This window comes from Lygodium microphyllum, chromosome 21, assembly GCF_053477565.2.
Source record: "Lygodium microphyllum isolate KBCC chromosome 21, Lygodium_microphyllum_v1.1.10, whole genome shotgun sequence".
Taxonomy (NCBI): domain Eukaryota; kingdom Viridiplantae; phylum Streptophyta; class Polypodiopsida; order Schizaeales; family Lygodiaceae; genus Lygodium; species Lygodium microphyllum.
In genome coordinates this window covers 138,195,159-138,211,154 of record NC_141155.1, presented here as the reverse complement: position 1 = coordinate 138,211,154, position 15,996 = coordinate 138,195,159, and positions in this window count along the sequence as shown.

The following is a 15,996-nucleotide window of genomic DNA, read 5'->3' as shown; positions in this document are numbered from 1 at the left end:
AGATGACCGGGGCTCATACGCAAAGAGGATTCTTTGTGCGAGAAGTTGATGGGGACGCCTGTCCTTTTCGGGCGTTTCATTAATTTAGTGTGTACATGGGTGATTCCATAGCGGGTGATTCCGCAAAATGCATATTAAATTAATAAACGTTTATGAGTTTAGAGTGCGCACTCGTAATAAATTAAGGTTAGGATTTATTTCTAACCAGTTGATTTATTTATGTAGCTGAAGACTGCTAGGTATTCACTTTTGTCGGTTTAATTGTGTTATTTTACTAACGATTGTGAATGCTTCAGTTGATGTGTAGAGATAGCAGCAGTGCGGAGGAAAGCATTGGAGTCTAGCGGGTTTTCGATCTTTGGACTATATTTTGATAGGCGCCATGCCTATATTTTGTTATGTCTATAGAGACATCGATTATTTATTATTATTTTGTATGCGCTTATGCGCCTGGATATGTTATTTCTATTTGGACATTGAGATTGGGCGTGCCAGACTCTATGGGCACCGTCCATTAGCTTTATTTTCTTATTTTGGTAGAAAGCAAACTCAAAAGCTAAAAGCTTGTCATATTTTTGTAATTGGGCTATTTTTGAGCATAAAGATTGGAAATATATATTAAATACATGCTTTGTGAAGCGCTCACACAAGGCATGGGGGAGATTAAACCCAATTTGTCTCTTGTCTCATGTCGTTCTTGCTTTTACATTGGTTTTTGTGCTAAAAAGTAGAGTACTTTGTTCTTGGGGACCTTTGGGAATTCACCACGTGAGCTATCTGCGACCGATCTGTGCACCAGTGGTATCAGAGCGGAGCAGAGATCAAGGGCTTCCAATCGCTACCAATCTCGGGCGAAGGCGGAGCTCCAGGAACAAACGGCCTCTACAGTCAATCTCGTCGCGAACCGTCGATACAGGCAGACTTCTGGCGATCAAGAACCCCTATTTCCACTGTCAGATCGCGAAGGACCAATCTCTGTTGGCGGAGGACCACTCAAACACCTCCTTCATGAAGTCGTGAAGTTACAGATAAGCTTGCCTAATTTTCTCATTCTTTCATTAAAAAAAAGGCTTAAGACAAAGCTTAAGAAGCTTTATAAGCTTCAAATCTTCAAATCGTCAAACAAGAGAAGGCTCCGAAATTTCCGCGCTGTCAAAACGCCCCCCCCCCCTTCACGAAAAAAACGGCGGACTGTATCTTCCTTACTTAAGCTTATTAAGCTTAAGCTTAACTAATTAAGCTTAAGTTACTTCAAACTCTGCAAGTCAGTGAAGGCAAACAAGTCTGTAAACTCCGGGTCCTGCGCATCAGAAGTCAAGTTTCGCAAGTCGACACTAATCAAGTACTGCAAGTTCTGCAAGTCGGCTAAGTTCAGCAAGTTCACAACCCTGCAAGTCTGCTAAGTCTGCAACTCTGCAAGTCAGACTAAATCAGAACTGATTAGTGCTTAAAACTCATAGAAGACTTGTTCGTTTGCAAAAACTCTGAACTGGAAAGTTGTTCGCAGCAAGCTGTTCTACCTATCTACAAGTTCGTTGAAGTACTTTCAGCAAACGGAGACAGAAATATTTCAGAATTTTTGAAAATTGAAGAAGAAAATACCCAAAAAATACATAGCCTTGTAACCCCAAATTTGAGCTACGCTCATCCCGCTAACTAATTTTGAGTGAGAAAGGTTTGTTGAGTTTTACAGGATGACTACCCCACATATAGATGATCCTATGGCTGAAGACGACCTACCCGAGCCTACCATGGAACAAAAGCTGGATCTTATCATGCTACAATTGGACGAAGAGCGAAGAGCTAGGCAAGCCTTGCAAGCGCAATTGACAAAGCTACAAGGAGCGTCCACTGATAAAGAAGAACCACAAGCTGAAGATTTGATTCGCCGTACCATCGACGCCACTCTTGAAGCACAAACCATTCGCAAGGAATCCAAGATAAGTAAACGAAGTTTCAAGTTTCGCACTTTCAATGGCATAAGAGAAGGAAAGACTGTTTTATCATTCATTAGCCAGTTTGATGACTATTTCCATGAGGAAACTTATCCTGAGAAAGATAAAATCAAGTGTGTTACTAATCATCTGATAGATAGAGCATCACTTTGGTGGACTGTAGTCCGCAAGAGTATAGAATGTCCTGCTACATGGGAAGATTTCAAGAAGAAGTTCATGCAAAATTTTCTACCACCGCAATTTCATGAGAAGGCTATCAAACAATGGGATTTACTTCAACAGCGCGACCGTGAGCCTATTCCACAGTATACCGAGCGTTTTTGGAATGCACTCCTACAGTTACGCATGCTTGAAGACGTACCAGAGACGACACATAAGCGGAAGTATATGTCTGGACTTCTTGGACATTACTACGCTGAGGTGAATATGTTCAAGCCTGCTACCCTTGAAGACGCCATCTCCTTAGCTCACGACACTGAAGATAAGTTACGCGGAAGAGATCGACGACCACAGCCATTCCAAGCAAACGGTAATTATGGATCTAAACAATTCAATTCAATTTTCAGAAGGTTTAATCCAGGTCGTTTTTCATCACCATCTTTCCGCAAGAATTGGCCTAAACCACCTGCATTACCATCCACTGCCAATCCAAATTCTAAACCTATTCCACAAGCAAATCCAAATATACCCAGACTCCCAGCCATTGCAAATAATGTGACCAAAGCCAAGCCCATCGTATGCTACAAGTGTCACCAGCCAGGCCATCTCGCAGCAAATTGTCATTCAAAGAAGCCATCAGCACATATCAACTACCTTGGAGCTATGGACGAAGACGAGCATGAGGATATGCCGGATTTCACTGAAGAAGAAGATGATCCTATTACTACTTCCGACACTTTACCAGGTATGCCTACTTTACATTCATTGTTGACTATGAAATGTATGGTGCATGGAAAAGAAAGAATTATATTACATGATGATGGTAGTACCCATGACTTTATTTCAGCAAAATTGGTAAAGGAATTGAAATTGCATACTGTACCTACGCACTATCGCATAAAAGCTGCATTTTTAGGCACTAGGTACAATGGCACACAAGAAGTTCAAGATTTAGAAATTCAAATTGGTTCATATATTGAAAGAAGAAATTTCTTAGTTGTCCCATTACAGTCTAGCGACATTATTCTAGGAATGCCATGGAGACACCAACATAATCCCAATATAGATTATTCCACACACACAATGAATATTAATTTTCAAGGAAAATCTATTACATTATTTGGTATGCATGCATCTCATATGTTTCCACTGCTTTCGCATACTCAAGCAAAACGTGCACTACGCAAGAATACTAAATCATATCTCATTTGGGTGAATGAATTGCACGCAAAAGAAACTCATATGCACCCTAGGCATAAGGAATTTATTGCATATTTTAAGGACTGTTTTGCAGAAGACCTACCACCAGGTCTACCTCCATCACGTCCAGAAGACCATAAGATTGACCTAATACCTGGCACACAACCACCTTGCAAAGCCCCATATAGGCACAATCAAATAGAACAAAAAGAAATCCAGAGTCAAGTAGAAGAATTACTAAATAGAGGTTTAATTCGACCTAGCAGTTCCCCATTCGGTGCACCTGTGCTCTTAGTCAAGAAAAAGAATAATACTTATCGGATGTGTATTGACTACCGAGCATTAAACAAGATCACTGTAAAGAATAGGTATCCTATACCTAGAGTTGATGACCTTATGGACAAACTGCAAGGATCTTCTATATTTAGTAAAATTGACCTTAAATCTGGATATCATCAGGTGAGGTTAGATAGATCCGACATATTTAAAACTGCATTCAGGACACAGTTTGGCCATTACGAATTCTTAGTTATGCCATTCGGATTAACTAATGCACCTGCTACTTTCAGTAGAATGATGAACCGTATTTTTCTAAAATATCAATACTGTGTGATTGTTTTCTTTGATGATATTTTAGTGTTCAGTCAAAGTGAAAAAGAGCATTATGAGCATTTATCATTAGTTTTTCAATTACTGAAAGAAAATCAATTGTTTGCAAATCCTGACAAGAGTGAATTCTTTAAGACAGAAATAGAATATCTAGGTCATATTGTATCAAAAGAAGGAATAAAAGTTGATCCTAAGAAAATTGATGCAATATTGCATTGGCCTGTTCCTAAAAATGTACATGAATTACGCTCATTCCTTGGTCTTGCTAGTTTCTATAGAAAGTTTGTACGTAATTTCTCATTACTTGCTTTACCATTGACCAAACTTCTTAAGAAAGGCATTGTTTATCAATGGACTGAAAACCAACAGAAATCCTTTGATTTACTCAAACGTGCATTGACCAATGCCCCTGTTCTACAATTGCCTGACTTTAACAGACCATTCTTTCTAGTTGTGACCGATGCTAGCGGATCAGGAATAGGAGCCGTGCTAATGCAAGACAACCATCCAATAGCATATTCTAGTTCTAAGCTGAAACCCTCTGAGCTCAAATATTCCACTTATGACAAGGAACTCTTAGCAGCTGTACAAGCATTAAAACAATGGAAGCATTATTTAATGGGTTCAGAATTCATGATAAAGACCGACCAGCAAATCATTAGACATCTACTTAGCCAACCCCAAATTTCTGACCGCCATATCAAATGGGCTTCATTCATTCAAAGTTTCCATCCTATCATTCAATACCAACCTGGAAAAGAAAATGTAGTTGCCGATGCATTAAGTAGAAGACCTGCAATTCATAACATTTCTATCATATCTTTTGATTCTTTGATTGCTATGAAAGACACATATCACCAGGATATTACTTTTCATTCTGATTGGCAAAAATTAGTTCAAAATAATTTCATTCCTGTTGATTCATTGTCATATAATGATGGATTCATGTTCTTTGAAAAGAGACTGTGTGTTACTATTCCATTCCGATCTTTTGTTTTGAATGAAATTCATTGTCCCCCATATCAAGGTCATAGAGGTATCATCTCTACATTACGCATGTTAACTGAAGATTTTTATTGGCCGCATATGGATGCAGATGTATCTAATTTTGTTTCTGAATGTTTGATTTGTCAAAGAATAAAAAGACATCATGGTAAACAGTATGGGTTATTAATGCCTTTATCCATTCCATCTAAACCTTGGGAACATATATCTATGGATTTCATTACTGGCTTACCAAATACTAAATCTAACCATGACATGATTTGGACAATTGTAGATAGATTTAGTAAGCAAGCATATTTCATTGCATGTAAGAAAACTTTAACAGCATCACAAGCAGCACCGTTATTTTTGAAAACTGTTTTTACTAACCATGGATTGCCGAAAGTGATTATTTCAGATAGAGATTCTAGATTTTGTAATAATTTTTGGATTACACTGTTTGCAAATCTAGGCACAAAGATTGATTTCTCATCTGCATTTCATCCAGAAACAAATGGACAAACAGAAGCCACAAATAGCACTATTCTAGATCTTTTACGTGCATACACTATCTCTAAACCTCAGACATGGGATACTCACTTACATTTATTACAGTTTGCATACAACAATACACCGCACACATCTACAAAGAAAGCACCTTTTGAAGTTATTTATGGATATAGATTATCTACACATGTTGCCTCTTTGTCTAATAGAATACAGAGTGCCGATGATATTGCTATTATGCATAACACTATTTTTGATGAAGTAAAGGATATGATTGCTAAAGCCCAACAATCATATACCAAACAAGCCAACAAGAAAAGACAAGCCATGAATTTCAAAGTTGATGATTATGTTTGGCTTAGAATAGAAAAGCGTAGACTGCAAAGTGTAGATAGACATCCAGTTGTTAAATTAGCTCCTAGATTCTACGGACCATTTAGAATCATTCATAAGATTAATGACAATGCATTCAAGTTAGAACTGCCATCCCATTGGAAAATTCATAATACATTTCATATTAGTTTATTGAGACCATTTAGAGGACAATTACCTATCCACCCTGTCTATGAAAACCCACCTTTACTAGAAGAAGAGACTGAAATACTTGAACCAGAAGCCATTATAGACACTGACTACATGACCACTAGAACTGGCCGAAGGTATTCTAGATATCTAGTAAAATTTAAGAACCATCCTGTAGAGGAAGCACAATGGATGCACGCTAGAGACCTAAATGATTTCCCCACTCTGTTAGCTCCACATTGAGCTAATAGCAATTGAGGTCAATTGCTATCCCACCCTGGGGGTATGATGCCAGGAGGCATATTCCACGGTGGATTCCATGAGGTTTTACGGTGGATTCCATAAACTTAGATGACCGGGGCTCATACGCAAAGAGGATTCTTTGTGCGAGAAGTTGATGGGGACGCCTGTCCTTTTCGGGCGTTTCATTAATTTAGTGTGTACATGGGTGATTCCATAGCGGGTGATTCCGCAAAATGCATATTAAATTAATAAACGTTTATGAGTTTAGAGTGCGCACTCGTAATAAATTAAGGTTAGGATTTATTTCTAACCAGTTGATTTATTTATGTAGCTGAAGACTGCTAGGTATTCACTTTTGTCGGTTTAATTGTGTTATTTTACTAACGATTGTGAATGCTTCAGTTGATGTGTAGAGATAGCAGCAGTGCGGAGGAAAGCATTGGAGTCTAGCGGGTTTTCGATCTTTGGACTATATTTTGATAGGCGCCACGCCTATATTTTGTTATGTCTATAGAGACATCGATTATTTATTATTATTTTGTATGCGCTTATGCGCCTGGATATGTTATTTCTATTTGGACATTGAGATTGGGCGTGCCAGACTCTATGGGCACCGTCCATTAGCTTTATTTTCTTATTTTTGGTAGAAAGCAAACTCAAAAGCTAAAAGCTTGTCATATTTTTGTAATTGGGCTATTTTTGAGCATAAAGATTGGAAATATACATTAAATACATGCTTTGTGAAGCGCTCACACAAGGCATGGGGGAGATTGAACCCAATTTGTCTCTTGTCTCATGTCGTTCTTGCTTTTACATTGGTTTTTGTGCTAAAAAGTAGAGTACTTTGTTCTTGGGGACCTTTGGGAATTCACCACGTGAGCTATCTACGACCGATCTGCGCACCACTAATATTTGGTGTGGGAAATGCCATGCTTTCGGCCATTTATCAACAAAATTTCCCACAACAATTAGAGCGGTCCCTGACCAACCAAGGAATTTGTTTTGTAGGCATTTCTTAAGAAATAATCATGTGGAGGATCAGTGTCAGGTTAAGAAAAACCACTTACAATAATAGGCATCCCAGATGCAAAAAAATTATAACTATAAGGATAGTCAAAACGTGACTTACTTTATAGGACCCCCTACCATGCCATTTATGCGGAGAGGTATGCCCACCTAGGATGAACTTCCAATGCTAAGGATTCAAGGACACGAAGGATATTTTGGAAATGAGAGGAGACCCTCATTATATAGAAACCCTAATTATAGAAGGAATAATAATATGGAACAAGTGCAGTTTTCTCTGAAGGCGTGAACAACCTAGACATACAGCTAGGTTTTGCCCAAATGAGTAGAAGATGAATGATTATGTTCATTTGTGTGCCAAATGTGGTTGCGTGAAGGCCATTATGAGAAAGATAGTTCATGTGAAGGTACATCCTCATGCAAAGTCAAGATAAGGGTAAATATATTACTAATTTGGTAGTAAACTTAGTAGAAAATAAGATAGGAGAAGATGGAGAGCTTCTCCACCACGGTCCCTCACCCTCATGCTCTCACTCCCTCACTCCCTCATACTCCCTCTCTCAAGGACAATAACAAGAAAGAGCAAGAAGAAGAAGAACAAAAGAGCTAGATTTGGCCACACACAAGAATGAGCTTCTTCATTACCTTTTTCTCTTTTTATACATGCCCTACTCCTATTAGGCACCCATTCCTTTTTTACATGACTAGTCATTTTAGCCTAGGTCCCCTTTCCCTATTCCCTTCCTATTTATATTGTTCCTTCACCCATGCACATCTAGATTTACAGGAGGGATCCTAGCACTCTTTTACAAGGATTTAGGGTACACTTTTATATTTAAAATGCACCTTTTCCCTTTTGCACTTGCCTTGGACCTTTGAGTTTTCTTCTTGCACTTTTGGCTCTTTTCCTCCGTTTTTTTGTTAGGCTTCCTTTTTTTGCTCTGTCCTACATCCTTTCAATTTTCATTATTTTCCTTGCATCCGGGTTAACAGTTTCCCCCTCTTAGCCGAGTGTCTATCCCATGGCACTTATTGGGGAGGGCTCTAGTGGTGGAAGGTTTGCCATGTGGGTTGATGATGGGGTTTGGGGAGATTGGCTATGGAGAAGAAGCATAACAAAATGGATGAGAGGTTGCAAAGGACGAGGATAGATTGGGTGGGTGATGGGGGCCTCCGATGTTGGTGGTTGATTGCAGGTTTTCGAGTGTACCTGAAAAGAAAAATGAAGTACACTACTTGGGGGTGTGTTTATCTCATTGTGCACTGCATGGTGTCTGTGTCAATGGAACTAGGAATTGGGTTGAGCGAGACCGCATGCAAGACCGTAGGCAAGTCCATGGTATTGTCCCACACTTGAGGACCTAGCTCGTGTACAAGGGGAGGTAGGGTGGGTATGATTTAGGGAGACATGTCCTAATCATATGTGAGTGGGAGCTCCCTAGGTGTGTCATGTCCTTGTTGTGCTCCAAGGATGTGAAGTGGGAGAAGAGGCTAGGAATATAATTGTCCCTAGGTGTTGTGTCTATGGCACTCTGATGGCATATGAGAATCCTATTTCCCCCTGTTTCTTGTACTTCGTCTCTGTCTTTTCATTTCCTTCTTTCTTTTATTTTCCCCTTTCCTTTTCTTGTCTCCTTTTTTTTTACACTTAATACACGGGGAGGGAGCACACTAGATATCATTCCTATGCTATTCAAGAGCTACACTATTAGGGGATCTAAGGGACTTGGTAAGAAAGGGTCTACTCTACAAGTATCCATTTATGTTAATACGTACATTCAGAGGCATCATTGATAGAAAGGGTGGGTACACTTGGTGAAGCAGCTATCATTTATATCTTCTAGGATCTCCATGCAAAAAGAAGGTAGGAGTGTGGTCTTCATCATTAGATGAGCCATTGTGCAGCTATCAATTCCTACATTTAGATAAAAAAAGATTAGTGGAAGTCAGCCTCTTTTGCTGTGGGATTTTGCTTGAGAAAAATCCTAAGTAATTTAAGATAATTACATGTACTAATAAAGGTGGGGTTGGGGCATGATGAGAGCTAGTCGAGGAAGTGTGATGGATGGGTAGATGTCCCGCTTGGTGAAGTTTAGACACTCCACTGGACTTTCTACATTCACATTGTAGATCCTTGAAAAATTGTACCTAACAGAGTCCCAGATGCATTGTTGCCATTTTGGTTCGGCTTATACCCACCACTGATGGTGTTTGGAATCTCCCAAGCCTTGTCTTGCCAATAATTTGTGGGCTCTCTCTACCACCTTGTGGGGTATCTTGTTTGTTTCTCTATCCACATGTTCCCCAACCTTTATGCAAGCCTAATCACTTGCTCCACCACCCTTAGAGATAGAACTCTATCTAAGGAATGAGGGTAATGGAAGGAGAACTCAAAGAGTTGCTCCCACATAGCCAGTTCATAGGCCTAGTTTACAGGGTAGCATTCCTCTCTTTATGGAATTTGGGCCTCAGGAACTTGTTGTGGCCTTGCTTGGAGTCTCCTTTGTGCCAGCTCCACGTGCTCTCTATATCTTTTCTTCATTTCCACAACTCTCTCAAGGGTGGACTCCTCACCCTGTTCTTACATCTATGCTTGCATTTGATGTGCTAGGCTTGGCACTTGCGGATGTTCCTCTTCGTCTTGGCCTTGTTCAAAGTCTAGCCCTTCTTTGCTTGGATGTTCCATTGGGGCTGCAATGGGTGGTTGAGCTAGTTGGCATGCCAAACCCTAATTCTTCCAGTTCCCTCATTGAGAGCCTAGCCTACCTCAAGTATTGTCATTGTTGCTTTGTGCTTAGGTTGGTGCCCTCTTTTGATACTCTTTCATAGAGGCCATATCTTAGGGCTTGCCTTGTAAGTTCTAGCTTCCTCCACAACCCTTCTATCATATCCTCACCCTCGACTAGGGTCACATGCATGATCCTATTTTTAGGAAGGCCTGATGTTGAACCTCGAGACTCACCTCCACTGCTTTTTCCCCGCCAACGCCATGATTTGGTCACTTTCTACCAAGGCAAGGAATTTAGTAAGGTCTCTAAGTCTATTAGTGGTATTTTCCTCCCAAGCCTTGGCCTTTTTTCTCTTCCTCTCTATGCTCTAATTTTGGCCTTGAGACAGCATCATGACCATCTATTATTACTCTTTCAAAATTTTGAGCATTTCCTCTTTTTATTATTTGAGGCAGCTCAGCTACTCTGCTAGCCGTTCTCACTCTAATGTCAAGAATCGCATGGTGGGGGGATTTGCTCAAGATGCTGCACCAAACACACACAGAATGCACAAGGAGAAGCTCACTCAAGAGACAAGAAGAGAGATGGAGGCCAAAACTTTTTCTTGATGTTTTCTTCTTCTTCTTCCACACTCTTTTCAATGTACACAAAGTATAGATAAGATACAACATAAAGGAAAGTGGCCTACTAAATCAAACAATGCATAACCGACTACACTAGTCGACTGGCGCTATAACTATGCCAGTTGTAAATAGGTGTAACAACCTAAATATAATAAGCAATGAGTCAGTGGCCATGTGAGAGTCATAATGACCACCGACGTGCTAAGTGTAAATGTGTGGACCCATCTAGCTAGGTTGTCTATCATCAATGTCCACATGTATTGAGCTTGTCATCTCAACACTCCCCCTCAAGCTCAAATGCATCTCTGCAACTCCAAGTAAGCTTTGAAACTTTTGAAGCTTCTCTATACCCAATGCCTTCATGAAGATGTCAACTATCTGATCCTGTGTACTAACATACACCAAGTCAATCTCACCTGCTAATACCTTCTCTCTCACAAAGTGGTAGTGTACCTCAATATGTTTTGTCCTGGCATGGAACACAGGGTTCCTAGCCAACTGTATACTACTCATGTTGTCACAATAAATGACAAGTGGACCTTCCACCTGCACATCCAAATCAGCCATTAACTTTTATAGCCATACTACCTCACATGCTGCAACAGCAATACCTCTATACTCAGCCTCTGTACTTGACAAAGCAACTGTAAATTGCTTTTTGCTGCTCCAAGCAACTGCTGCACTATCAAGAGAGAACATGTATCCGCTGGTAGATCTTCTATCAGACATACTACCAGCCCAATCTGCATTTGTGTATCCAAATACCTGTACATCTGTACCTGCCTCATAGAAAAGTCCATAATGTAATGTGGACTTCACATATCTCAATATGCGTCTGACTGCATCCAAATGTGGCTTTCTAGGTACTTGCATAAACTGACTCACAAGACCAACAACGTAGCTCAAGTCTGGCCTTGTAATGGTCATGTAGATCAAACTCCCCACTATCCTCTTGAACATAGTAGGGTCTTCTATCTCATCCCCAACATTAGCACTCAACTTTACATTCTGCTCCAACGGGACTGAAAGTGGTTTGCATGCTGTCATACCATACTTGGACAACATATCCAAGCCATACTCTCTTTGGGACAGCCATATACCATCATCACATTTGATCACCTCAATGCCAAGGAAGTACCTTAGCTCCCCTAAATCCTTCATCTCAAACTTCTTCTTCAAAAAATCCTTGACTTCAGCAATCCCACTATCACTATCACCTGTAATAATCAAGTAATCCACATAGATGACTATGATGACCAAACCTACATCTCCCTTTCTCACATAAAGTGAGTGATCAACATCAGAAACATAAAAGCCAATATTGACAAGATACTCTCTGATCTTGTCAGACCATGCTCTAGGTGCTTGCTTGAACCCATAGAGCGCCTTCTTTAACCTGCACACATACGTGGGATGCTCTAAATCTTCATAACCTGCTAGTTGATCCATATACACTTCTTCCTGCAAATCACCATGCAAGAAGGCATTCTTCACACCCATTTGCTGTAACCTCCAACCTTTGGTTGCTGCCAAAGCAATCACACATCTGACAGTTGCCATCCTAGTAACTAGACTGAAGATTTCTTCATAATCTATGCCATATGTCTGGGCATAGCCTTTTGCAACCAGCCTAGCTTTGTACCTACTAATAGAACCATCTGCATTGTGCTTAATCTTATAAACCCACTTATATCCAATAGCTTTCTTGCCCTTTGGCAATGATACTAGATCCCAAGTTTTATTGGCCTCTAATGCAGCCATCTCCTCATCCATTGCTCCATCCCAATGAGCATGACTAATAGCCTCCTCAAAACATGTGGGCTCAACATCCTCAACTAGTTTCACCATATAAGCATAATGGTGAGCTACATAACCTTTAAAACCAATTTTTTAAATAGGGTTTCTGACCCTGCTAGATGTGCGTACCACCGGATCACTCAATGGAGCCTTTACATTACTATGAGCTCTCTGTACACCTGGTGTCCTGACAGAAGAAATACCAAGCTCATCATCCAAGCTCTCTGAGCCACTGGAGTCTCTATCAAGAACTGCATCAATGCCATCTGACACTTTATTCTTTCCTTTGTCTTTATCTGTAGTGCTACTAGATGCACCTGAAGATGTAGAGGTACTCCTTAGTCTCCCAGATCAAGGACTACCAGATGATGTCTCTGGTCCACTAAGAGTCCGTGATTCTTGCTTTTCAGCCTACACATGAGTGTCATGATCATCATCATCATCCAATGCATCACCATTAGATGCATACCAATTGCTCATTTCATCAAAGATGACATCCCTGCTCACTCTGAACTTACATGTGACAGGGATATAACAGCAATACCCTTTCTGCTCTAAAGAGTATCCAATAAAAACACATTTTTCTGCCTTTGGATCAAGCTTCTTCCGTAGCTCATCTGGAACATGAAGGTATGCAACACAGCCAAATACCTTCAAGTGTGATACATCAGGCTTCTTGCCAGTAAAGCATTCTTCAGGAGTCATCCCATGAACTGCAGCTATGGGAGTTCTATTCATAATATAAACAGCTGTATGAACAGCCTCAGACCAAAAATGCTTAGGCATATTCTTTTCAACCATCAAGGCGCGTACAACTTCTGCAATATGCCTGTTTTTCCATTATGCAACCCCATTTTGCTGTGGGGTATATCTACATGTGAACTGTCTCTTTATCCCATGAGACCTCAAAAAATCACTGAACTCATTCGAGAGGTACTCTCCCCCTCCATCTGACCTCAAGCACTTTACTTTCAAGCATGTTTCTCTTTCAACTGCAGCCTTGAAAGTTCTAAAGTGCTCAAACGCTTCACTCTTTTCCTTCATAAAATATGCCCACAACTTTCTAGAACAATCATCAATGAATGTGATAAAGTATGAACTGCCTCCAAGAGATACATTTTGTATAGGCCCCCAAATGTCTGTATGCACAACATCAAGGATATTTCTGCTTACATCTCTATCATGTGAAAAGGGTTGTCTTGCCTGCTTACCAAATTGATATGCTTCGCATACCTTATGAAATTCTGCAACTCCAAATGTAGGCAAACCTGTAACCAACCCTTTGGACTGCATTAATTTCAGCCTTTGTACATTTGCATGTCCAATGCGTTTGTGCCAAATTTCAATAACTGCAGCAACACCTTTTCCTTTAGCATACATAGCAGCATTCATAGTAGGAATTCTAGCATCCAGAGTAAACATACGTCCAACTCTACTTCCCTTTGCTACCAACCTACACTTGTCATTAAAGTCTTCTACAAAGCATCCCTTTGCATTAAATCTGACTTGCAGCCCTTGCTCTATCATTTGACCGACTGACACCAAGTTCTTTGTAATAGATAGCACATGTAATATATCTGAAAGACTCTTTGTCTTACCATCATGCAAGGACAAGGGAACTTTTCCAATGTGTGAAATTGGGTGGCATGAATTATCACCCATCTACACATAACCTGCATTTTGCAAATCTTGCATCTCTCCAAACGATTCTACATGGCTGGTCATATGATTGGATGCACCTGAATCAATATACCAAACATCATCATGTGTTCCCTTTCTTGTAACAGCATTCAGCATATGCTGCATAACAAACACACGTTCATTTTTGTCTTCATTCTATCGTGAAGATGATGCTTAGTTTCCTTACTGCAACTTACCACTATGAATATCATCTTTCTTAGCATAACATTGGGCTGCAATATGACTTGTTTTGCCACAATAGTGACACACAATACCAGAGTTGTTAGAACCTCTGTTCTGCCATCCATCTCTTCCTCTAAAGCTCCCCCTACCTCTAAAGTTACCATGACCTCCTGAAACCTGCATATCGCCAAATTGCTGATTCAATCTGTTTTGCTGGTTGTCACTACCATGTCCTATACCATGGCCTCTTGAAGAGAACGTGCCACGTCCCCTTCTTGAACTGGAGTAGAAAGCTTAGACCTATTCACCACTTCTTTCAAATGTCTCACTCTGCATGTTGATCTCTTCAGTGATCATACGGGAGACCAACTCATCGAAATCAGGAAATGGCTATCTGACATATACGGAAGTTACAAAAAACTTCCAAGCCTTTTCATTGTTAAGTCCACCCAAGGTAGACGACACCAAATCATCATCATCGGGCATTGCATCAATCACTGCCAAGGCATCTGCAATGCTCCTTACCTTCAGTGCATACTCATTGATAGACATCTTCCCTTTTTTCAATGTATTCATTGAGTTGAATCTTTTGTGCCTTTGTATTTACGGAAAACATACTTTCAAGTATGGTCCAAGCTGCATATGAATTCTCTACATTTCTAATATGTCCCAGCATATTATTGTCAATTACTGCAAACAGCCAATACATGACCTTCTTGTCTTTTGCATTCCATTCCTTCCGTGCCTTTGTCTCTTCTGTAGTTGGAGGATCACTCACCTCCGGCTCCTTTTCTTCACCTGAGACAAACTCATAGAGGCCTTATCCAATAAGGAAGTTCGTGACACGGAACTTCAATGAAGGGTAGTTGTTCTTGTTGAGCTTCTCAATGATGGGGCTTCCACTGTTCTCTACCATTATCACAAAACTAATACCAAACAGCAAGCAAAACTTTTGCAACCCTTGACATATAGTGGACAGCAATACACCAAACAGCCTTTTTCAATGTCTGCTCAACAATACATGCAATCTGCAACCTGTTTGCAGATAAACCTTATGTTTGCTTCCTGCAAACACCTCAAGAATTATAGATTCTCAATCTGTAACCTGTGCACCCACTTTTGGTCAAAATAGCCGAAATCACAGTGTACCCTAAAACTACTGTTCGCAACCTTGCGGCTCTAAAACGGGGCCTGAAACGGCCTCAGATTCCCAAAATAATTGCGGGATTGTCCAAAATGGCTTCTTTGCAGAATACACAGCGCTCTTCGCGCGCACCAAATCTCACTACAATCTGAGATTTTTGCTCTGCCCTACTTCCGGTGCCTCCACAGGCACTATCCAAGAGAAAGAGTGGAAGGATGGGAGAGCTTCTTACCCGTGGCTTGCTTGCTCGAACCTTGCTTCTTCTCCTTCACTTCAGCCTTTGAAATCAGCCTCTCTCAGTGGCGCGGCTCTGATACCATGTCAAGAATCGTGTGGTGGGGGGACTTGCTCAAGATGTTGCGTCGAACACACATAGAATGCACAAGGAGAAGCTCACTCAAGAGACAAGAAGAGAGATGGAGGCCAAAACGCTTTCTTGATGTTTTCTTCTTCTTCCACACTCTTTTCAATGTACACAAAGTATAGATAAGATACAACATAAAGGAAAGTGGCCTACTAAGTCAAACAATGCATAATCGACTACACTAGTCGACTGGCGCTATAACTATGTCAGCTACTGTAAATAGGTATAACAACCTGAATATAATAAGTAATGAGTCAGTGGCCATGTGAGA